This window comes from Euleptes europaea, chromosome 6 (genome assembly GCF_029931775.1).
Source record: "Euleptes europaea isolate rEulEur1 chromosome 6, rEulEur1.hap1, whole genome shotgun sequence".
Taxonomy (NCBI): domain Eukaryota; kingdom Metazoa; phylum Chordata; class Lepidosauria; order Squamata; family Sphaerodactylidae; genus Euleptes; species Euleptes europaea.
The window spans coordinates 100,566,329-100,592,227 of NC_079317.1; positions in this window are offsets into that span (position 1 = coordinate 100,566,329).

Here is a 25,899-nt window from a genome sequence, read left to right on the forward strand (position 1 = left end):
AAAATCCATCTTGATTCTTGAAGCTCTAATGATACATATATTCCCTTTTAAACACATACTAGTAGCTGCTATGCTTCAGCAAAGCATTAAGACTGATTTTGGTTCCAAAAGTAGCATGGCCCTGGCATAGTGATAAAAGTGAATGCTATTTTAGAGTGTCCATGATCAGGTTAGATAAACTGAAATTGCAGTGTAAAAACTGATCTACCACAAACTAGTGTACTGAACGTTGGAGGAGTAAAAGGTCTACTGGCTATCAGTCCTACTGCAGTTGTGGCAGTAGGATTGTGCAGCTGGAAATTTGCACAACCAGGGTTGTGCAGTTGGAAATTTGCTAATCAAGATCTGACTCAAACCATGCCCATTTTAAATATGTTAAATGCTCAAAACTGGAACAAAATTTATATTTAGAAGTGGTGGAAACTTTCTAATCTGGCAGTTATCTGGTGTCTCCATTCTCCCAGGCAGCAGGAACTGAAAGGAAAAGTGAAAAAAGAGAGTAGACCAACAGATATGTACCTGACAGGAGCATCATCCAACCAGAACATTTAGCTGATCTTCCTACCTGATGCTACCTTCCCAGTTGAGTTGCCTGTGTTTTCACTTTCCACCAATTATTACTCCATTTCACTGACTGTAGGGTCTTGGGGCTTGGCAGTGCCCACCCTCTTCTCCTCCGTGAACTGCAGGGATTCCGAGGGAGAGTCAGAATCAACCTCTCCCTCAGACACAGCCAGTGTCTCTCTCCTGTTGGGGTCACAGGCATGAGACCTTGGTCTGCCCTCCTCTTCGGCCTCCACCCTTCTGTTTTTATAGGCCCCAGCCATGACCCCTCCCTCCCCAAAGCCACGCCTTCCAAGTCCTCAATAGGACCGGGTGGAGCGTGCACATCTGCGTCTGGGACGCGCCCTGCCGCTGCTCAGCTGGGCTGCGAGGCTAGAATCGCCTATGCGCTCTGCGTGGCCGCACCCGGACGCTTCTCCGCGCTCCGGCTGGTGTTCGCCGTCCCGTTCCTCCGCCCTCTCCCTGGTGGCGTGGTAGGTCGGCTTGCTTCCCCCAGGCATGGTGGCTCCTTGCAAGGCGGTGGAGTCATCTCTGTTCTCCCCACCGCGTCCTCCTAGGGGTGAAAGGGACCTCTGTGGAACGGGGCTGCCTCCGTCCCTGGACTGTTCTTTCCCTCCCTCCTTTCCCTGGGGTGGGGCGCCCTCCCCGCGTCGCGTCGGGCTGCTGAAGTCTGAGCGGGGCCTGCAGGGTCCGTCTCGTGACACTGACTTTTAGAAGGCTTTCTGATTCTATGTAAGGATAGGTTCTGTGTTTTGTTCTCTGGCACTGTGCCTTCCAGATGGGGGTAAAGTCTTTGCTTCCACATGCCTGTAGGCAGGGCAGACTGAGGGTGATAGAGGCAGAGGCTCCAGTCCCCCTACAGTAGATAGCTGATCTGCACACACATACAAGGAGAAATGAGAGAGAACAGTTATGATTATTCATACTGTTCAATGCCATGCCAAAGCAACCTGTAGAAGAAAAATGAGGAAGACTTTTAATAAAGAAACAAATCCAAGTAGCTCAAGCAAGGGAGTACTGCTACATGATACAAGTGAAGGAAAAAAGTATCTAAGCCAGGACAATATTCCTTTCTATCCTGAAATGAATTGAGTCCCGATGAATTCAACAATGTAAACTAGCACTTTATCATTGAAATAAATGAAACATGGGGCTTGATATGAGTGATTATCATGAAAGTTTAGTGCCACATTCTACCAACTGAAGTAAAATTTCTATAAAATGACAACACAGAACTCTCATTTTTCCCAGTGTTCAGGATTCTGTGTAAGTCTCCTTAATCCATAGAGCCCAGTCTGATTTTTTTTCCTACTGCCAAACTCATCTACTGCCAAAGCTCAATGCTGGATGGTACTGATGCCACAGTGACTCTTGCCACTTCAACAGCTGAAATGCGCAAAGCATCCTTGATAACATAAATAATTATGTGTTTGCTAACTGGTAGGCTTTGCCTATTTTCACTGAAGCTACTAGATTTGCTTCTGCAGCTTAAATTAGTATGCAGGACTTTTTAAAACATTGCTGTCTGTGGCTGACTGCAATGCAAAAGCAGAGAAGATGGGTCAAAGCAGCCCATCATGCTTTGATTAGTAGGTCAGTGAGTGAAATAAGCAATCCTGCCTCTGATCTCAGCTTAGCATTTGGATCAGAAAGAAATGGTCCAACTTTATCCATGCAGCCTGCAGCTTGCTTTAAAAGAATTAGCTTGGTTTCAGGATTGTAGGCAAAGCTCAGTGTCTAGCCCCTGTTCCTACCTGCAGAGGGCACTTACAATTCCACTATCCCAACTTACTTTAAAAAGGTAAAGGAAGCACCAGGTCATTACTCACCCGTGGGGTGACGTCACATCACAACATTTACTAGGCAGACTATATTTACAAGGTGGTTTATTGTTGCCTTCCCCAGTCATCTACACTTTAGCCCCAGCAAGCTGGGTACTCATTTTACTAACCTCGGAAGGATGGAAGGCTGAGTCAACTATGAGCTGGCTACCTGAAACCAACTTCTGTTGGGATCGAGCTCAGGTTGCCGGCAGAGCTTTGACTGCAGTTCTGCAGCTTACCACTCTGCCACGGGGCAACTTTCCTTAGAAATCAGCATTTGATCAGCACCATGGACAGAGATATTCATGATCCACACAGTCAAATACGGATGATACCACATTACTGGCAGAAAATAGCAAAGACTTGAAATGACTAGTGGCGAAAGTTAAAATAGAAAATGCCATAGCAGGACTACAGCTGAACATCAAGAAGACAAAAATAATGACTACTGGGGAATTAATCAACTTTAAGGTTGACAATGAGGCAATTGAAATTGTTCAGGACTTTCTATTCCTTGTCTCCATCATCAATATAAAGGGAGACTGAAACCAAGAAATTAGAAGGAGATTGAGACAGGGAGGGGCAGCCATGAATGAGCTAAAAAGGATTCTTGAGTGTAAGGATATGTCGCTGGAGAGCAAGATCATGCCATAGTATTCCCATTACTATGTATGGGTATGAAAGTTGGGCAATGAAGAAAGCTGACAAGAAGAAAGTAAATTCCTTTGAAATGTGGTGTTGGAGGAGGGTTTTGCAGATACCATGGACCACCAAAAAAGACAAATCAGTGGGTTCTAGATCAAATCAAGGCTGAACTCTCCCTAGATGCTAAAATGACTAAACTGAGGCTATCATACTTTGGTCACATTATGAGAAGACAAGAATCGCTGGAAAAGACAATAATGCTAGGAAAAGTTAAAGGTAGCAGGAAAAGAAAAAGATCCAACATGAGATGGATTGACTCAACCAAGGAGTCCACCGCCCTCAGTTTGCAAGACCTGAGCAAGGCTGTGAACGATAGAATGTTTTGGAGGACATTGATTCATAGGGTCGCCATGAGCTGAAAGCGATTTGATGGCACTTTACACATGCACACACACACACATGGAGAGAGATGGGGAGGGCAGGGCAGTTTCCCTACAGCAACACTAGCCATTCTCCTCAGAGCTTTCATTAGTTCTTCTGCACAGGAAAGCAGGGCTTTAGTGAACAGCCTCACAGCAGCCTGTCTGCTTTCAGGTTATAAATGTTTAAAATTAAGGGATAGTCCCTCTTCCCTTCTAGGCAACAGTTGCTAAGTGTATTTTACACAAAGCCTCATTACATTGATCTTATCAAGGGTTTCGTGGTTAGGTTTTTTTAAAGTGGCTGTTCCCCTCCCCCGTTGTTGTTTCTGTAGGGTCTGGGGCACCCAGTCATCACAACAGCCCACAGTACAATTATTACCGTGGGGTAGTTCACTTTGTTCCTTTTGTCAGGCTGTTATTTCCACCACTTTTTTAAAAAAAACACCGAAACATCTGTTGAGACTCATCTTACAGCCCATCAACAATGACATTGGGCTGTTTGATAATCAGACATTTGTCTGCCTCCTCTCCCCCCTGCATCATTATCCTTTCTGACAAATCATGTATTCCCCACTACCACCACCCTGACAAATGACACTGTACTGTAATTACTATTTCTCCCATCATCCTGCAAGCCCATGACATTCTCCTGAACAGAGAGGCATGGGAGTACCATGGCTGATTCTTCTTAGCATTCTTCTCCCATTTTGCTGTGTCTCATGGGAATCATGATTTTTATTAGGTGTGTGCTTGACTTGCACAGCTGTTGGTACTCGGGGGGGAAAAAAGCATTAAGCTCCAGCCAGGAAGACAGACCTTTACTACAATTGCTGCTTTTTGCTGCTCGTGCTGGGTTGCACAGCATCTTGGCTCCCCTCCAGAGATGAATCTTAACACGGCTTTTCCATTAGTGATTACTCTTTTTTTCTCCAACTCTCCCCTCCAGCACTGACGGAGTTGACAGATCCATTTATGGCCTCTATTTAGTACCTTTAAAATACTTTTCTTTTTCAATTACATGCAGCGTGTTTTTTTGCCTCTGATTTATGCTAGGTTCACAAAGGTGGTCATTTTCCTGTCCATTGAGGACGTAGTGATGCGGAGATGAATTATGGAAGATATGCTGGTTGAAAGAGTCAGGAGAAAGGCAGCTGCGGGGATTAGAGACTGATATCAGTAAGTGTGACTTGAGAAAGTGACAGTGAGAAGAAAGGGGTGGGGGTATTATCAATATGGCCTAATTTAGCTCTAAGGACATGCTAATTAAAAGAAGAGCCTTGGAACGAACCCTTGAAATATGAATGTGCTGTGGGAGATTAGAAGATTGATAATGAAAGCGGTGCGCCCTATGGCTCGTGACTCATAAAGCCCAGGCAATGAGCACAAAGCACGGCCAGTTTATTCTAGGGCAGCTGAATATAAGTGCCTCAGTATCAGCCTACACAGAGCCCTTTTCTAGCAAGACAAATGCTTCTCCCCTGCTGTTCAAGTCTTAACCTGGAAAGCAGTGCCTTTCTTACAGAGTAGCCGATACCAGTTCGCAGTCATTGTAGATTAGGGGCAATGTTTCCAGGTTAGAGTGCATGAATTGCTTTCTGGACAGAGCCCTGCTGCCTCTCTTTTTGGAGGTGAAGCGCTGGTGCTGTGCTTTGCAAAGACGTCTATCGCTGATTTGTTTTTATTTATACATAAATCATGGCAGCCAAATCAAAACAGGCAAAAAGGATGATAGGTTTGTGAGTTGTATTTGAGACTCAATTATAAAATGAGCCAATATGGCAGCTTCTGCCTTAGGGTTTCTCAGAGGGAAAAGGCCTCTGTCTAAAAGGCCTCCGGAAGAAGATTTCCACCTGGGTGAAATAAAGGAGCAGTGGTTGGACCCACAAGTCAAAATCTACTTTGTACAGTGACCCATCCCAGGCTGGCCCAAGGTTTTTGGGTGCCCTGGGTGAACTATGACCTTGGAATCCCATCAATTTCTAACATTCCATTTTCTATAGTGCCCAACCAGATGTTTTTGAGACACCAACAAACATCACACCATGGGTGTAACTGCCCTCGCTATGAACCCCAAGCAAATGGGAGTTCATCCCCTCCCTCTCTGCCAGCTGGTCCAGAGCTGGAGAAGCTTATCCTGCTGTGACAGGGCAGACCTTCCAGAGGGCAGGGGATTGGGGAAGAGGTAGGACCAAACCCAGCCTACATAAAGCCAACCCCACAACAGGACAGGGAGGAATGAGAGGGCCTTGCTCTGAGGTCTGGGGATGCACTGGCTTGCTGGAAGAGAGAAGAACAGGTGGTGCAACCCCCTCCTCTTCCCATTCTGAGGCTAGGGGTATCCTACCCCTTTGGGTGGCAGGATGACTGAAGGCCAGCAGGTGGGGCTGGAGTGGGAGGAGTCTCATCAAGCTCCCTTGAATTGACCTAAGTAGAATTCTGAGTTGACCTGCTTAGGAAGGCACTCTGCATTTTCTATTATTTTTAATGAATCACAAAATCACACAAGGTTGGAAGAGACCACAAGGGCCATCCAGTCCAACCCCCTGCCATGCAGGATCCCACAATCAAAGCACTCCCGACAGATGGCCATCCAACCTGTGCTTAAAGACCTCCAAAGATGGGGACTCCACCCCCACCCCCCAAGGCAGGGCATTCCACCGTCGAACTGCCCTCAGCATCAGAAAGTTCTTCCTAATGTTTAGGTGGAATCGCTTTTCTCTTAGTTTAAATCCATTACTCCGTGTCCTAGTCTCTGAAGTATCAGAGAACAATCTAGTTCCCTCATTAACATGGCATCCCTTCAAATATTTAAACATGGCTATCATGTCACCCCTTAACCCCTGAATATGTTGCTCACCCTCACGTTTGGGGAGGGAAGCATGTTGGAAGCATTTGCTTAAAGCTGAGCCAACTGCGCTGTTTTTCATGAACATCTTTGGGCTATGTCAAAGAGCACTCCTCCCTTTCTGGTGACTGCTTTGACAGAGTTTGCCAGATCAGGAAGCATTGCTCTCACTGTGAAATGTCTTCTGTTTGCCCTCGGTGATTTCTTATAGCCATGTCTGATTGTCTATATAGTATCATGGAGTAATCCTATTCACTGTGTATCCCCAGTTGGGATCACTATGTGACTAATCCAGGGGAAAGTAGTGGTTGTTATGAGAATGTAAAGTGGTACTAAAGCTGCAGCTGAAAGGGACCAATATGAAAATATGGAAACAGGGACCAATATGAATATTCTTACACACAACAGAGTTTTCATGAAATATTTCTGCCTTTGGAAAATATTAACTGAAACCGAAAATCTAAACGGGAGAGCATTTGCCATAGCCTTACTAGAAATAGAAATAGTCTGGTTGGGGATTCTGGTGGTTAAGAGTTCCTCTAGTGTCCACAGTTTCTGCTCTGCTAGCTGTGTGATATACATATTGTCCTGCCGGTTTACCTCCTATTTCATCTTCCAGTTGTGAACTGTCAATATTAACCTCTTTGTTCTTAGCCATGCATATTGTGTGATGTTTCTGCAACCATTACAGTTACCACACCCATGATGTAGAGGACCTAAATGACACACAACATTCTGAGATTTTTAATTTCAATTGAGCCATTTACAATATTGAAGGAATGGGAGAGTAAACAGAATGAGCCAAATTTTGAGCAGGCAGATGGGATTCTCACCAAACTCTTTAGGATTTTTCTGCAGCCTGCAGGATTAATTATTTGCTGTTTTACATCTACAGCCTATTCAGCATTTTCATATGGTCTTCTGTTAAGCTCACACAGGGCAAAAACTAGACAGATACGATGATGTAAGGATTTCCCCACTCTTTCTGGTGGGAAACCAGATCTGAAACCATACAGTGAATGTTTTTGTGAATTATGCTGCTGATGTTGTATCAGTTAATTGCAGCACAGTAAGAAAGACTACAGGACCCTACAGAAGCTTAGCTGTAGATTCCACCAGCAGCTTCAACTCCTATTGTCCTTTAGCTTTCTGAACTTCTTCTTCCTCATCTATCAACCCTAGTTGTTAAAATCCATGATGTTATCAAGATCAGTTCCAGAAGAATGTGATTGTGGCAGCAGATTTCTGCCTCATAACATAAAGCACTGGTGCAAGAACAGGTGAGACATCTGCTCTTCTGAACACTTCCTGCTTGATTATTCTCTTCTTTTCATTGTATTGAATCACTTTTGCTACCACCAACTGCACATCCCTTCCTGCTTAAAAATAAATGTGCTGAACTGAGGAATGCTCTGGTTCCACACAGCTCTCTGAGTTCTCCCCATCCCTCACCCCCTTTTAATTTTTATCTCTTAGATGGTCAGCAAGGTCCTTGTGCTGAAGACGAGGTAGGGAAGTGGCAGTGAGGCTGCCACTGAGATGGAGCCAGCAGCATCAGGGGAACAGATGGGAGTCATTGTCTCCATTTGGTTTCCATAATTTGAGCCGTATTTCAAAAATGTCAGGCAGGCTTGCCATTTTCTCACTTTCTATTCTTTGCTCCTGTCCCTTAGAAACATACATACAAAAAGGCATTTTAAAAGTCAATTTGGGAACATTTTGCCTCTGATGAACAACACACACACATACACACAAAAAACCCTCCCCAAAATTGCTCCAGGAAAAGAATACTGGCTCTTTCAGCCATTGTTCATGCCACTGCCTGCAGTATGGAACAATAGCAAGAGGAGGCTCTGGCATCTGTCACTCAGACTGAAGGTTGCATTTCCAGAATTACCAAGCCATTGCATTCAGTAATAGCAGCCAAACATGAGGGTGGAAAATGCTGTTCCATGCCCTAGCATCAGAGACGTAGCTAGAACAAGATTGGTGCCAGCAGAGGGTGCTGGCGACTGGATTGCACATGAGAGGGTCACTGGTGATTCTGCAAAAAATGCCAAGATAATGTTTCTGTAAAGTGTAGCTATCCCAAAGTGAAGAAAAAATGAAGTACTTTCTGTGTGGTTGGAACTGGAATATACAAGAGTGACAGTTCTTCAAGCCATGTAATTTAGAAGCATAAGTGTCTCCCTAAAAGCAACAGAGGACAATTTGTATTTCCTGTTGGAATCTTTACAAAATCATTTGGGATTAATTAATCTATAATGAACAGCAGCACACATATTACTGTTCATACTTTTTTTTTTTTTTACCATTGATTACATTTGCCATTTCATATACTAGGGCACATTGTCTGTGTCCCATGTTGTGTACCTTTGTAGAAACTTCAAAGCAATATTGTAAGCTGTCACTACTCAAGGTACAGGGTTTATTTTTTCCCCTGTTTCACTACAGTCTCTGTTCTAAGGTATTTTGCAGATTTCAAGTGCAAGAAAGCATTAAAACTACCCTTCACCAGTGTGATCAACACCATTGGCATAATATATAGTTGCAATAATATAGCTGTTGCAGGCACCTATTGGATAGTGACTGAATTTTGTTGTACTGTGAAAGATATGTGTACATCTAATTATCCACATCAGATATAACCTCTATGAACCAAAAATAATAATAATACTGAGTTACCTACACTCATCCATGACTTGCCCTTTTCATGAACAATACCTTATTTGTTAAAATCTATTTTTCTTTTGACAGCATGTGCTCCCTCTCATCAGAGTACATTCAAGAACATGTCTTTTTATGTTTAAAGTTCTCCTTATGACTAAACATCAGAAACAGCATGTGAGCTGATATGGTCGATTTCACCGGTCCATTAACTTGTATGGCTGCAATTAGGATTGGAAACCTATGACCCACCCAGCTGCCCTACAGATCCTCTTACTCCATAATGCTTATATATAGTGATCAAAGAAGCCATGCTTTATCAGAGCTAGCATCATACTCGTTACTTTACAGGTCTTATTGTCAGTCCAGAGACTGCATCAGTTTAGGCCAGTCAGAGAACAATAGAATGGTGAAACTGTGGCTTTTGCCTCCTTTCTAAAAATAGATGTTATCACAATCGTACATTAATACTTGTTTTTAAAAAATATTATTGTATCTGGTGTAGACTGGGGACATCATTCCATCTTTTAAACATTTCTGAGAGAGTTTACTCTAATGTGCTACGTACATTAAAAACTGAAGTGTGTACAGTGCTGTCCAGTCGCCGCCAACTTATGGTGACCCCATAGGGTTTTCAAGGCAAGAGACTTAACAGAGGTGGTTTGCCATTGCCTTCCTCTGCACAACAACCTTGGCATTCCTTGGTGGTCTCCCATCCAATTACTAACCAGGGCTGACCCTGCTTACCTTCTGGGATCTGACAAGATCAGGCTAGCCTGAGCCATCCAGGTACGGCCAAAAACTGAAGTACCAGCATCCAAAAAGAATTGTTTAGTTGGAGCTTTTAAAACATTGTTGCTGTGTTTTACTACTCCTGTTTTTATTTTATTTTTTATTTATGTCATTTATAGTCTGTCTTTTTCACTTGGACTCGAGGCGGATTAGACAGAGTGAGTCTATACAATTGGCAGGGTGGGGTATTCAATAAACAATACAATAGGATTAGGGTTGTAAAACCAATTGCACCAAATCAGAAATCTAAAAACAGAACTGAAGCAAACCATAAGTCAACATGATACATTAAATGATACAAAAATTACATAGTGGGGCCCTAGTTTCAGCAAGATAAAAACTGTAGTATAGACCACAGTCCTTAATAATCTAAGTAATCTAAGTAATAATCTAAGTGAATCATTTTCTCCGTTGCCTGCATAGAAAATCCCCCTTGAATAATTCAGTTTTGCATAATTTGTGGAAAGCCAGGAGAGTAGGAGCCTTCCTGACTTCCTCAGACAGGACATTTCATAAGGTTGGGCCACAATGGAGAAGGCAATTGCGCTGTCAGTTGTTGATTTTGCCCATTTTCAGGTTGGCATCTGCAGAAGATCTTGTTCACATGAGCAAACCTGTCATGATAGTGCACGGGGAAGAAGAGGTCTCACAGATATGAGAGTTCAAGGCTTTGTGTATGATAGCCAGTACCTTAAATTGGGCCTGGTAACTGATGGGCAGCCAGTGGAATGACTGTGGAATGGTAGTAATATGAATGCGCCATCTAGCTCTCCATAAAAGCTTAGCCACAGCATTCTGTATCAACTGAATTGAGTTTCTGAATTGATTTTGAGGGGAGAATAATGTACAGTGCATTGTGTGTGTTAAGTGCCGTCGAGCCGCTTCCGACTCATGGCGACCCTATGAATCAATGTCCTCCAAAAGGGATCGTCTAAGGGATCAATGGCCACATCCGCAGAAGAGAACAGGCAGTTCCAGTGGTGATGGGGGCAGAGGAATCCCTGAAGGTTAGCTACTGGGCAGCAGCAGTAGTGGAGGGTGACACTGGCGGAGGATCTTTCGTGGACAACGGCAGTGCCACTACGGCTAACCCTGGTTAGCACTGTGCAGAAGAAGGCACTGGTAAACCAGTTCTGACCAACCCTATGATGAGACAGTACTAGTTTTAAAATATACAAGCACCGAAGTACTAGTTTTGTTCTTATGTTCAGCTATTCTAATCTTAATCAAATCTTTGTGAATTTCAGTAGATTTAACAGTAGACTATATAGATAAAAAGGAACATAAGGCTCCCATAACTTTACACAGAATAAGGAATTTCTGACCTAGATGGCTCAGGCTAGCCTGATCTCATCAGATCTCAGAAGCTAAGCAGGGTCAGCCCTGGTTAGTATTTGGATGGGAGACCACCAAGGAATACCAGGGTTGCTGTGCAGAGGAAGGCACTGGCAAACCACCTCTGTTAGTCTCTTGCCATGAAAACCCCCCAAAAAGGGTCACCATAAGTCAGCTGCGACTTGACGGCACTTTACACACACACACACACATATCACTTTGCATCAAGAGTGAGAACAGCTGCCTCATTACATCTGGTCTCTCTAAACAGGAGTATCTGCCACACTTTAACTCCACTTTTCAAAGACTTATTATGTTAACAGAAGTAAAGTTAAAATTAATTGTGAGATCCTAAAATCTAAGCCACTGAGAGAAAGCCTGAACAGTGAAACAAGTTCATAGATAAAATCCTGTATCTAGTAACCTACATATTAGTGCCACTGATGAGAGTGAGATTTACCTGTAAGGTTGTCCCCAATGATTTTATAACTCTTTAACCACCCAGCCTATATAAACATAAGAGTCATTAAATCTTGTTAAGGGCAACAAATCAGTCTTGTTAGCGTTCCCTTGGTGGCACAGTTTTCATTCACAAGATCACACATTTCTGGGCTACAAATTAATCTGGAATAACTATTACCACTGGTCCCAGTTCACAGTCACTGACAAGGATTCGGCTCTTTACTGAAACATGCAAAAGACTGAGGGGGGAAAACTCCACTTCATTACTATTCTTCACTAGTTGTCAGTATACAATTGAAAGTACATTATGGCATCCTAACTCTTATTTAAACTATCTCTATTACCTTATAATGGGAGTGATACCTGAGACGGTGACAGAAAAAGCTTACCCTGTCAAAAGGATATAATTGCTTCACTGATGCCAGTAGGGGCCACTCTTCTGCTGGATACTGAGAAACCAAGCCTGCAAGGCAGAGGAGTCCCTGGGAGATTTTATTAGCAGCCAGTTTGACATCCATAGTTAAAATTCTCTTCTGGGGAAAAATGTAGGTTATAAAATTACTTTTTATAGCTCTGTTAGCCTTATATCAAAGAAACTAAGTATTTTTTTTCTCCTCTCTATCCCATGAGGCAATGTGTGTGTTTCTTCTTTCATTCCCCTGTTCATATGCATGGAGCAAAGGCAAGGACTCATCCCTCTTTCATGGCCCAGGAGCATCTTTGTGCCTTGTGGCTAAATAGCCCGGCAACCGTTTGCTTCACTCCTTTTGGCTTCATAGGAAGAAACTGACCAGTAAGGGACATGAATCTGTAGCATACACCTGCATAAGGAGGAGCAGAGAGGAATACTAACCCTCCACAGGGATCCCTCAGAACAGAGAAATTAAGGTGGATACATATAAAATACACTGAGTGAGCCATGTAGGAAAGTCCTTTGATGATTGCTTTGATGATTGCATAGTACCCTTGTTTAAATTAAACCCAGAGTAATTGCTATCCCTGGGGTCAGTGTGCAAATTCAGCATAGATTTGAACGTCCACTACAACCAAAGATGGCGGGCACGGGGATTACACCCTTAATCAAGCTTTAATTACCCACTAGTGAGAACAACTGGGTGGCTATGAACTGAATATCTGTTTAGTGATTATTGTAATATGAACAGTCTAGGAAGGTCCCCTCTTGGACACACACCGTAATGTGGTGAGGCAGTTTGTGTGTGTCAGTGAAGCTGGGAGCAAATACCATAAGGAGTCTGCCATAAGGGGTCTAGACTGTGACAAGAGGCTAAACTCCTAGCAGAGCAGCTTAAGTTGGAATGGTCACAGCTGAGACACCAGACTAAGATACATCCACCCCCTTCAGGGAAAATGGCCACATCAGCAGAAGAAAACAGACAGTTCCAATGGAGATGGAGGCAGAGGAATCCTTGAAGGGTAGCTACTGGGTAACAGCAGTAGTGGAAGGTGACACTGGTGCAGGGGTTGGACTAGATGACCCTGGAGGTCCTTTCCAACTCTATGATTCAGCACAATCAGTTGAACAGCAGCGCTAAAAGAGTATGGGATATGTGCTAGAGAATAGCAATGGCACAATGTTACCATAAAGGTTATGTCAGACTGAGCAGGTCACAATTGTTTATAACAGACCTGACTGTGGTTTTAATGATTGTTTTTTGCTTTCTTTCCTCAAGAAGACTCTAATCCAGGGCTTTATGAGATTAGTCTGCGTGTAGTATTAACACTAGATCATTCTGAGAGCCAGCATGGTATAGTGGTTAGAGTGTCAGACTAGAACCTGGGGGCGGGGGGGGATCCAGGTTAAACTTCCACTCACGGGGTGACCTTGGGCCAGTCACTCTTTCTCACCTTAACATACCTCACAGGGTTGTTGTGAGGATAAAATGGAGGAAGGGAGAATGTTATAAGCTGCTTTGGGGAGAAAGGTGGGCTATAAATGAAGAACATAAATATTACTGAAGGATGCTCCAAAATGATTATAAATGTGAATAGAATTAGAGAGGGCTTTTGATTTCTGAATGGTTATCATAGCCCCAAGCAGCTAAGAAGCAGTAGTTCTCTCCAACACTCTTATTATAGATCTTTCCATCTTCTGCCTCTTTCCAAGAGAGTAATGAAAGAGTCATCCAGAAGTGCTACAAAAGCTGAGGAAATCTGTTTTTCTTCAGAAACCCAGTGACACAGGTTGCTGCATTTGTGGCCTGGTACAGTTCTCTGTTTGGGGGAACATGACTGCTGGGTTCATTTGTGTCATTCAAAGGGCCCTTGAGAGGCCTGATCCCTCAGGATACTGGTCAGAGACGTGTTGACATATCATTTAATGTTAAAGATGAATAGGGCCTAAGAAATCTCCAGGGAAGAGGCGACAGCTGTGGGCAGCACTCCATATGTCATGGCCAGTCAGCCCCTGTGCTCCAAGTATCCCTGAAGGGCTTTGGAATAAGCTAGTGTTCAGAAGGTGACATTCCACTCTGAGCAACAAAATATTTACAGAGCAAACCATGACAGCTTCCAAAATAGGATGCACCTGATTGTTTCATTCATGGGTTAGCAGCTCCTTTCTACCAGTGCCCTAGCAGTGAAGACCCTTTTAATTCAGTTACTTCCCATTTAGCTAGGAATCATAACCATGTAATCATACAAGAAGCAAAATGAGCTGGCTTCACCCTGAACATTTTTATTCAAGTCTTATTGGCGAATTGGAGAACACAAGCAAGTCATGCTTTCTGTATGCAGTGCTGTATTTCTAAAGGTCTTGGAGCTCAGACAAATCCAGAACTACAAATTTCTCTTGCTTTCTATAGAATATGTCAACCCTGTAAGTGAGACCAACCAAGTGAGGTCATTGCTCGTATTAAGCCAAGCCATGTTCAAAACAGTGTACTGGGAGGTAGTTTTTGGGCTACACAGAATGAGCTGAGCTCTGTGTAACCCAACAGCTGGCTCCCAGTGCAATATTTTGAACATGGCTTGGCTCAATACGAGCAATGACCTCACTTGGTTGGTATCATATCAACACCATCATCTATATATCTATTTCCAAAGTGTGTCCCCTGCCTGTGGATACTTAAATCTGCAGATAGGGGGCACACTAACCCCCAACAGGTTTATCTGCAGACTTAGGGGACACCCTAGGTCTGCAGAAAAATCTGAAATTAAACAGTGGGGGGGTTGAATCCCCCCTGATTTGTGAAAGAGCATTGTCTCCGCATGCACAGACAATGCTCTTTCAGAATGGCAATGGCTGCTGCTGAGAGCTGGGGTTGGCTGCCAGGCCAGGAGGCAGCAACAGATGTTGGGAGCAGCTCCTGGGCTGTGCCACTGCTGTGGTGGATGCCTTGGGCCACTCCAGGGATGGCAGCCACAGAGAGGCAGGCCCAGCAATTCTACTGCTGTGGCAGATGTAAGGAGCAGCTCCAGGGATGGCTGAGCATGGCTCTCAGCAGCAGCAGTTATCCTTGCTGCCAGGAGCCAGGCCCGATTGGGGGATTCCTCCCCACTCCATGAGGGGGAGTTGGGATTCCTCCCCCTGCAAGGGGGAGATTGCATTCCTCCCATGAGGCACCCCCCTTGAATTTTGCTGGGCCCCACTTGTCTATATACTAATAGCCAAGTAGGCCAAATCTAAGGATATTTAAATCCAATGACTGGAACTATGAACAAGCAAAACAGATCTCTCTACAAACTTAAAAAGGACCCCAGGTTTGCAAAACAATGTGAAATCGATTAAAAAAAAAGGTGGGTTTAAAATACCCAAAAAGGATAAAAGGAGTACCTGTAGCTTTAAGCAACGGATTCCCTCAGTGGCTGTTCCTAGGCAACCACAGCATTCCAAAGCTTGGATTTTCTGTAAGTAAAAAGGCAAGGGAAGAAGGCAGCATCCTTTCCAGGCCTATTTTGGCCTTTTAAAGAGGACACATTTGAGCCAGACCTGGCTAGGGTTGCCAGTTCCAGGTTGGGAAATTCCTGGAGATTTTGTGGTGGAGTCTGAGGAGGGGAGGGTTTGGGGAGGGGAGACCATCTCCATGCAACCGTTTCCATGCAACCATCTCAGTAGCACTGACTTTCCAACCCACCCCCTTCCCTTCATGGCCCCTTCCGCTGCCACTTTTTTTTTTCTGAGAAGGGCTTTTGATGAGCAGCAGGACAGACAAAAATTCAACAGATGCAATAGATACAGCCAGAACTAAGGAAAGAGGAACTAAAGCCTTTTAATATAAGCAGCAATTCCTAAATCACTCTTAAATATAAACATGGTAGATTGTTGCTAGATCCATTTGGATCTCTATCTCTTTTTTTTCCTAGTTCAGGATCTGGTCTTTGTGATGGAACTAGATGTGACATCTAGTTCCATCACAGTGCAGTCAGGGCAAGGGAGAGGTGGGGAGAGCTTATTCTGTAAGGTAGACTCAGCTGAAATAGACTCTTCAGCAAAGGGTTGAGACAATACCAATGTCCTAATCCGGCCAGCAAAGAGAGCAGAAAGCCCAATCAGCATAGTGCAAGCAAGACAAGGCAGTCATACCATCTGCCTGCCAAGTGCAGGGGCGCACAGAAACATGTGAGCAAGAGGAAAGTGATCAGGGAACCTCAAACTGGAAGCAGGGAGCGATCCACTCTGAGCCTAGCTACTTGGGGGCTTATGGGGGAGTGGGGTCTATAGGGAACAGTCCTAGACAGCTAAGTTTCAAGACTTCTATATCCATCAGGCTAAGACTGAGCCATTTTATGCCAGACTTTCCTCTTTAATCCTCCTTCCTGGAGAATTCGGCTGTGCTTGCTTTTGCTAGAACGGAAAGCTATGTTCTTTGTGGACAATATTCAGACAGTTATCCATTTACCCAGCTCACATTTCTGACAGTGGCATTTCAGGAGAGGGGCTAAGTCTATGGGATAAACATGTGAAGGAAATCATCACTAGATGTGGTTATTTGGATCTAAGGCATCTGTGCCTGACCCAGGTACTATTGCTATAATATCAAACTGTCCCAAAAAGCACACCTGGCCTTCCAGTTATACTGGCTTCATTGTCTTGCTACACTTGTTGATAACACCTGAGCCAGGTACTGAGAAAATAATGAGCAAAGGGGGGGGAGGGCTGGGCACTCCACACACTATTTAATGGCCACCTGTCATCCTGGTTAATTACAGAATCCAAGATTTCCCGAGGCAGGAACTGTAGATTAGACATTAACGTAAGGAAGCTAGTATGTAAATTGACTTCAGAGGGAGAAACAGGAAAACAGTGTTCAAAGGCTTAAATTTTTAAAAGTGAGGGCAGGCAGGAACCACAGAATCCTTTAAAAAAATGTTCATGTTTTCATATACATCCAATATACAAGATTTGTGTATTTGTTGCTGCCCTTAGCAGCTTTTTATGTGAATTCATCCCAGTAAGGTGCAGGAAAAAGTATAAGGAATCTTACAACACATTGATTGCCCATCTACTATACTGTCCTTTGGGGAGATTCCTGGCCTTTAACTAATAATTTTTATTCAGAGGTAGCAGCTGTCATTGCTAATGCTGTGCAGAGTCACATAAATGTCTGACCCTTCTGTGAATTTCATTAAACTGTTTTGTCTCTATAAGAAGGTCTATGAGCGAATTAAATATTAACTCTCATTTATTTAATATTTATACTGCAGTAGTGCTCAGGGGCTGCTGGGTGACTCGTTAGAGACTGGGCAAACCAATTGATTAGTTTCAGCATTCAATACAGTCCAGGAGCCAATACGCAGGCCAATACTCACTGTGACTGACTTCAGATGTGACACACCACACTGGTGAACCCATTTGCAAACCGCTTTCCACAATGCCACTTTCATAGAGAAAGAGGAATTTGTGTAGGCTGGACCTACATAACTTGTACTCACTGATTAAGCAAAAGTTCTGACTTTGAGGAGTGCTGGCTCTTCCTGGGTTCAATGGGAGTTTGGTAGCAAGGTTGGGAAAGGCATTGCTCCTCCCCAACACATGTTCTTGTCACCTTTTGTGTTCTTGTGCACTGTGGGCATCATTCCAGTATTTAAGACAAAAAAGCAAGGCAAAAATTGAAGCGGCATGTGCCCCTGCCTTTCCTAGGACACAACTGCTGTGCTGCTATGTAACTGCTTTTTATTATTTTTATACCACTTTTTTTTACCCGTTATGCTCTAGACCCACATCAGTGGTCTGCTTGAGACATTCTTATTTGTGTTGCCTCCCCTAACTCCTTGGTGCATTATGCAAGATCCTCAGCTGTCTGTAACGATGCCTAGAATTGTTCCTTGGGAGGTTATGGCTATCTCAAAGCCCATTTGCATGTAAGTAGTCTAAATTGTATTTAACGATGTGTATTTTTTGTATTGGCCTGCCCAAAGTGTCATTTGTGGTTGGCCTTGTCCAGTTTCTGTTCTATTTTAGGTCCAGTCCATTCTTCCTTGATCTTTTTTCTTCTGCTAACTTGAACCATTGGGTCATTTGCTACCTCATTGCTCTTTCCTCCCCTAGGCTATTAATAAACATCTTCAGCACTGTTTCTGGCTTTAAGCAAGCCATACACACACTCAAGGCTCACGTTACAAACTGATGGGCATTCTGATTATTATTACAAGGAAGGCATTTGGTGCAAACCACCTATATGTGCTACAAATAACTGCTTTTACTGAACAGGAATGGATAGCTTTTTTCCATACATATTGACTAATAAGTTATTATTTGTGACATATCCTGCCATTTCAATGGTTTTCAAACTGTTTACCTTCACTTTCAGCACCCGAGGAACCACTACATATCTCTCTGCATTGCAGAGAACTCTGTGGTGTGTTCTAGGATGTGCGCAGTTCAAATGGTGCACTGGCCATGCCTTCTGGGCGCCACCTGAACTGGGACTTTCATCTTTGGCTGTACACTGTAGAGAAAGTTCAATAGAGGATAACAAACTGTCTCTCAGATGCTGAAGCATGCAGCTCATAGGGTAGGAGAAAAAAGTCCCAAGACAAGCCAGGGGTCAGATAGCTGGAGGGTCAGAGATAGGCATTCGATTTTTAAGGCACAGCAGAATCAAAGTCAGGGTCAGGCCAGAAGTCAGAATCCACAGAAGCAGTCTAAGACTAGGCAAAAGTGTGGCGTAAATTCAACAAGGAGTCAGAATCTGCAAGACAGTGCAAAGGCAAGGTCAAACAGGCAGCGGTCAAAAGCCAGTATTACCAAAGTAAGCATAATCTTACCACAACTAAGTTGCTCAGACTGAATAACCCAGCCTTGAGGCAGCAGCTTTATACTTCTAGATTATGTCTGGGATTCCAGCAGCCCTCATCATTGAATCCCTCCAGCGGAGGTATAGTTTCTCAGCTGGCCATCCTGAGGAGAGGGCTGTGGTGGTGGGGAGAGTGATTTAGCAACAGCCTTCAAAGAAAGGCAAATCAACTGGCACACAATCCCTGGTACCTGGCATGGTATTTCACGGCAGCTTCTACAACCATCAGTGATCTTCTCATTGAAGAATACTTGTTATACTTCGAAGGAAGCTAAAATAGCTTGGAACAAATTATGAAAACCAAACTTGCTCCTGTTCAGTAACAATAAAGAGTCACATTATACAAAACAAAGACAATAAAGGGTCATATTATATGCTTCTTCCTTTTGGAAAAAAAACAGATTGGGAATACTGGAAAACTGCACAAGGGGAAAGGCTTGAGGTCCCCCCACCCCAGACCATGGTCCTGATCAAAATTGGGACTCCACATGTTTACTTTTTCAAATAATAAGTGCTAGAGCTCCAAACACAGAAGTCTCAAGTGCCTCATGTAATTTGGTCCTAAGAGAAGCCTACTGTATTATTCATTTTTCATATCAGGAGGATCCCAAGCGAAATCAAGCACTGCTGAGCCTGCTACAGGCTAGGGAGGTTGTGACCACCAATTACTGCTATTGTGAATGTGCTCTGTACTTTGATTAGATTTGAATTTTTCATAATTTCATCATGTTCTGGACTGCTTGCATTTTATGACCCTGTAACTCTGCTGTTGACAGCTTTTTCTTTCTTTCTTCAAAGCCTCATATAGATCCAGTGAGGATCTATCTCATTCATCTGATGAAGTGGACTTTAGTCCATGAAAGCTTATGCTCACATAAAAACTTGTTGCCTTTTAAGGTGCCACACAATTTATTTTTCAACAAGACAGCTACACCTCTGGAATTAGTAACCATAGCTTCTTGCAAAAGTCTGAATCTGATGCCCTTCTTGTTAATAATTTATCAATAATTTATTAACATTTATGCCCCATTTTTATAGTTCCAAATTTATAAACAACAAACAAACAATACAGCATGAAGCAAAACCCAAAATCTGAGTACTACTCTTAAACAAAAAAGACTTAATACAGCCTGAAATGGTCTGGTAACAGACTCTAATTACAGCGCAACTCAAGCTCATTATGAACTTATTTTGCTCCGGATGCATACAAAGACAAATTGTGCATCATGCAGCCGGTAAACCACCTGATGCCAAATCTGTGCGTTTTATTTTTTGCTGTTTGTGTGTTCACACATCCCTTATTTCCTTGTTTGTTTGTTGTTTATAAGTTTGGAACTATAAAAATGGGGCATGAATGTTAATGCCCACATAAAATTTGAAATACAAAAAGAATTGTAAGCTTATTCAAATTTGAATTGCTATATTATTGTTGAGCCCACATGCTGTTCATTTTCTTTAGGTTTCCTATTATACGGCTCAGGTTGTTAATTGGATTGCTTAACTACCTGGAGGGTGGCAATCCTACGTATGAGTGCAGTGACCATACCCCTCACCTATGTATGATTGCTGGCTCATGAGGACGATGTCTACATGCATGTAGGCACTATCCCCACAGTTGGGAATGCTGCTTTCCAAGTGTTCCTAATCACAGGGAGGGAGCCTGAACATATAGATACGGGCTCATGAGCCAGTGATCACATGGAGGTAGGGGGTGAGGCTAGCATGCTTGTTTTCACTCCCTCATACATACATTGACTGAATTTTGAAGGGATCATGTGTATATTCTTTTCAATTCAGCAGAGATAGGTTGTTTTCAGTTTTAGCCAGTTTGCTTCAATGATCTGAAGGAACTCTGGAGAAATTAGGCCCTTTCCCCACCACCAAAACAAGATGTATGCAAATACATGTTTGTTTTCTAAATTCTGTTGAGCTTTTTTCAATAAGTAGCTTATAGTTTAAGCACAGAAAAGTCTAGTTTTTTTCTGTTTTTATTCACAACACAGTAAGACACAGTGCTGGACTCCTGTTTGTTCTCACCTTTTATATATTGATATCCCAACTTTCTTTGACTAGACCTTTCTTCCTTTGTTGGATTAAGACCTGGTTGTGGAATAAGAACACGAACCTGCATTTTGTTCTGGACTGTTTTCTGGAATTCTGGAGTTTGAAACAGGCTGATGATGGGATCTAACCTTGTGAGTTTCCATTGGATTTTGTGTACTTTGATCTCTATCTTCTTCACAAACAGAAAAGAATAGTGGTGTACAGCATCATAGAGCAGCATGAAGCCTCAAAATTGATCAGTCCTGATATAAATACTAGGAGCCTGGCTTTCTGTTCCTGTGAAGCCTACAGAACAATAGCCTCTATGTGCAGACTCCAACTCAAGCTGTCGACTTTAGAGACTCTGAGGTGATGGAAATACCACCTGACTCCAGGTGTGCGAATGGCTGCACATTTCTTTGACCTGGTGCTAAGCAGAATTATGCTTCCTTTAGGATCTAAATCTGAGGATTGATTGTTTAACCAGGAAATGTCCCCTTCTGCTTTGTATTCTATTCCCAACTCTATATGTAGAAGGAACATGGAATATATTCAGTGCTCACCTCCATCTACCAAGATGGGGGGAACACTCTCTACACTAACAATATTGTCACTGGTGAAGGCTGCGGGGGGAAATTGGTCCATTTGAGGGGATGTGAGGGCGATCTGGCTGTGACATCTTTCACCCTATTGATCGCCAGGGTTGATTCGGCTGATCTGGCTGGCTAGGCGAGTGTCCCCTACCTCCCTCACTGCTCCATGTGCGTCCCTCCTGAAGCTGCGCGCTCGGTGGAAGACAACGACCATCCCAGATAGAAGGAGTGTACCATTCTTCGGTCCATTTGAGGGTACCTATATGAAAAGAAATGTTTAAAAATTATATACAGCTATATTCAAACTGAGTACTAAAGGACATTAAACAATGTATAATGTGCCACTTGATCTTTCGGCTGCTTTATTAGGTCTTTTAGATAAGGTTATGCAAAATGAGCGTTATTCTTTGCACTCTGTCCAGCTGATGGTTACTAAAACAGTAAGTGCAAAGGTTTGCCAAAAGGTGTAAATGTTCTCTGAAAGAGAGGATTACCAAAGTTTTACACATTCTTTCTTTTTGAAGCTATAATGGGGACAGTTGCATATTTTAACATTTATATTTGTGTGTGTGTGTGTTTGTGTAGAAGGAATACTTCCAACCCTTGTGTTCCTCAATAAGCAATCCTGATCCCTAAAAACAGGCCTTTGAGGGTCTGAATTCTGTTTCTAGCATTGCTCTAAATCATCTGCTGTGAAACTTTAGTCTCAGCCCCCACTGTAATAGGATTTATTTATTTTTTTGCTCTCTTCCTAGCAATGATGTAAAAATCTCCGGTCTATAATTGCCAGGATCACCCACAGCATCTTTTTTAGAAAAGGAACATGGCACTGGCCATCCTCCAGTGCACTGGTAAAGTAGCTGCTTTTAATGATGAATTATACCTTTTTGTTGGCGGCCCCATTACTTTGCTCTTGAATGCCTTCCGAACTCTGCGATAAATACCATTTGGTCCTGGGGATTTATGAGCGACACCAAGCTTATGGTTGAGGAGGCAGTTTCCTTCACGGTCACTAAGAAGAATGAGTCTGTTTGGGCAGAAGTTTCCTCAGGTTTTTTTTCCCCTGAGTGCAGAAGCTACTCTAAAACTGTGTGTGTTCATGTGCACACGTGCACAAAGCTTGATAAAATTCCCTTTGGCTCTTTTCAAACATGTAACTGGAGGGGAAAAGGAGACATATTTTCATGCAGATCTTTGTCTGGGTTCAGAACATTCAGACCAGACTTTTATTTATAATTTCACACTTTGTAGGAGGCAAGCTAGTTATGGATGGCTTTTATGAATGCTCAAGCATTAAGAACAGCAGGTATTTGGCTTCTCTGTATGAAATCAGGTCACACAGTCTAAAAGAGTAGCCTGGGAAACCAGCAAACAAGCCATTAGTTTTGGGGTTTTTTGTCAGAAGCTGGTGTGGTTTTGTTTGACCTAGAATAGATGTCATTTCTTCTTCTGCTGCAGATGTTGATCAAACCAATTCAGTTAGAGAAGGGAAGGTTTGAAATGGAGAATCAGGTGGGTGTATAACATTGGTTACAACAGCATAAAATGTTCCACTGTGCTTTATTTCTACCTTCTCTCTTGGATGTACCATCTTGTCAATTGCTTGTTTGTATATATTGTGAAATTGCCTACTGCCTTATACTGAGGGTAGAATAAAATAAAGTGACTAAAATGAGAAGAGGCTTGCTTGGTAAGCAACCCTTTATGTATGCAGTTTACACAGAAGTAAAGGAGTCCAGGATTAAGGTAATCCCAAGGCAAAGAGTTTTCAGGAGAATTCTAGTGCCAGACTTGCTGATCAATGAAGCATTTGGAGACCTCTGATGGAAATATAAGATTCAGTAAAAGTGCAGATAATCCATTATAGAAATTAGCAGTGGGAATTGTCCCTTGTCATAGATAGAGCCAAAAAGGTGGTTATTTTATCATTCAATTTCCAATCATTTGCAAAGAGCATAGCATATGTGCCCCTTGATGTCTTGTACTAATTCCAATTGTTAGCTTTTGTTAGTACAGAACAAAAATAGTAGCTATCATAACACCGTTCACTGGAAATGTTACAGCACAGTACAGATGTGAATGAAGATTCATCACATCCCTGTGGTGGAAATATGGACATAAACAGCACATCCAGAACTAGGGACCATGTGGAAGAGTCATGCAAATAAGCCTATGCAGCCTGAACATTTAAATGTGCACACTTAACTGAGAATGGACTCTTAAGCAAACATAGGTCTAGGTTACTAGATGCTTAGGCTGTGAAATAGGATCTGTTTGTGCTGTGCCACGTGAAATTGTGGCATGGAAGTGATGGTGATGATGAGAGGATGTTAATGTTGCATCCAGATGGTCCTCCTTCCCCAGCTGATTTAGTATGTTGGCACTAAACTGGACACTGAGTTTCAGTCATCTTATTGTACCATCTTCTTCATGTTTTAAAATCTTTGCTGATCCAAAAGATGTTGAAGAGAGGTACTTGTTTAAGATAAACTAAATTACTTTTAATAACACAGAGGAACAGTGTTGTGTGCTGGTGTTTGTCTCTTGTTGTTTTGTGCTGCCTCAAGCTCAGCCTGGGGAGATGGAAGTGACTCCCCATTTGCCTCCCATCCCTGCAGAGTGTAATAAGCAAAGGCTCTCCAGCCCTGCTGTCTTCCTGGCGGTTAAATTACACAGCAATCTCTGGTATTGCTACTAATTCCACTCCCTCTCTGAGCTAAAACCTGTAATTTGCTATATGGAGGCAAACTCACTTTGAACTTCCTACCAACATAGGTGGGAACAACAGGCAGGGCAACTATAGGGGAAGGAGCACAATCCTTAGAAAAGTGCAATAGGGAGCATAGCCCCTGACAGGCATTCATATCTAGTGAAAATAAAATCTCCCTTCTCCAGTCCCAGCTTTTCCCACAATGCATAGCTACACCTCATGGGGAGTCATGAAGAAGCGTACTTGGTCCTTTATCACCCTTGACACCAATGTGGCCATGTTGTCTACTATCCCCCAAAGCTATTTATGTATGAATAAAAAATAGAAAAGTGCCAAGGTAAAAATTCAGCATACCAGACTTTGCTTTCAACATATTTGTTATATGGACTCTGTATCTATTTGAGCCAACTACAATTCAGATACACTCTGGATTCGTGGACCTGGGGAATGCTGAACCTTACTGGACTCTTTTTCTTTCCTTCCTCACAATGCCTCATGAAATAGTACTACCTGAAAAACTTTAGGTAACTTCAAAACCACTTGATGAACATGTCCCAGTCCATGTCTGAAAATCTATGTGGGAAAAGGTCTTCAGTTCAAACCCCTGCTCGGTCATGAAGCTCACTGAGTGGGTGCCTTTTTGGCTAGTCACCATTTTTGAGTGAAACGTACCTCATAGGATTGTTGTAAGTATAAAAAGGGGCACCTGGAGATCATTGGAGAGGCAGCAGGATGCAAATGTAATTTACTAAATGTAATTAGTAAACATTCTCCTTTGCATACTTGTTTTGCTCAGATTATTTTAAAAACTCTTGCTTGCAAGTGAGCATTATTACTGCTTTGGGACAATACTACTTGGATACAACATTCTTTAGAAGGATGAACATTAAAATTGGAAATCCCATGTTAAACAAAGGGATGCAAAGTTCTCTTGCTGACCGTTAACCAAACATGTCTAACTTTCTAGGAATTGCATAAATAGTATAAATATTATATTATTTACAACATTATTATACTGCCTTCCTATAAAATACCCAAAGTGGTATACAATAAAAGCATATCAAGTCAACAAAACAAACTAAACAACCAACACAACAAAATTGTCAGAAGCCAAATCAAACAGGATCAAACAATTATTTAAAATGCCTGAGTAAAAAAAACTCATCAGATGCCTAAAACCCAGTAGTGGCGTCAACTGGTGAGTATTCATGTGGAAAGCATCTCACAACTGCAGACAATGCCAGGCAAATTATGAAGCACCACAAGGATCTCCCAAATGGAAAGCAGCGTACCTCAAAGATACCAAACACTGATCTCAGAGCACTTGTGTATTAGTAGTGAGTAGGGCTGCCAGATCCAGGTTGGAAAATACCTGGAGATTTTGGAGGTGGAGCCTGAGGAGGGCAGGGACTTCAATGGGATATAATGCCATAGCAGCCATTTTCTCCAGGTGAACTGATTTCTGTCACCTGGAGGTCAGTTGTAATAGTGGGAGATCTCCAGACATCATCTGGAGGGTGGCACCCCTCATAGTGATAGACATGTATATGGAAAAAGTTGCTCCCCCAGGTGTGCTGGGCCCAGCGGTGGCACCACTCTGAGTTAAGCATCACTGTGAACTTAGGCTAGAAAGTGATGTTACAAGAGGATGTCATCAAAACCTGTTGCCTACATCTCTTCTTTCTCTCCAGGTAACATGTAGATGATATCATCACACTCAAGAGTTGCTCAGGCCCTGCACT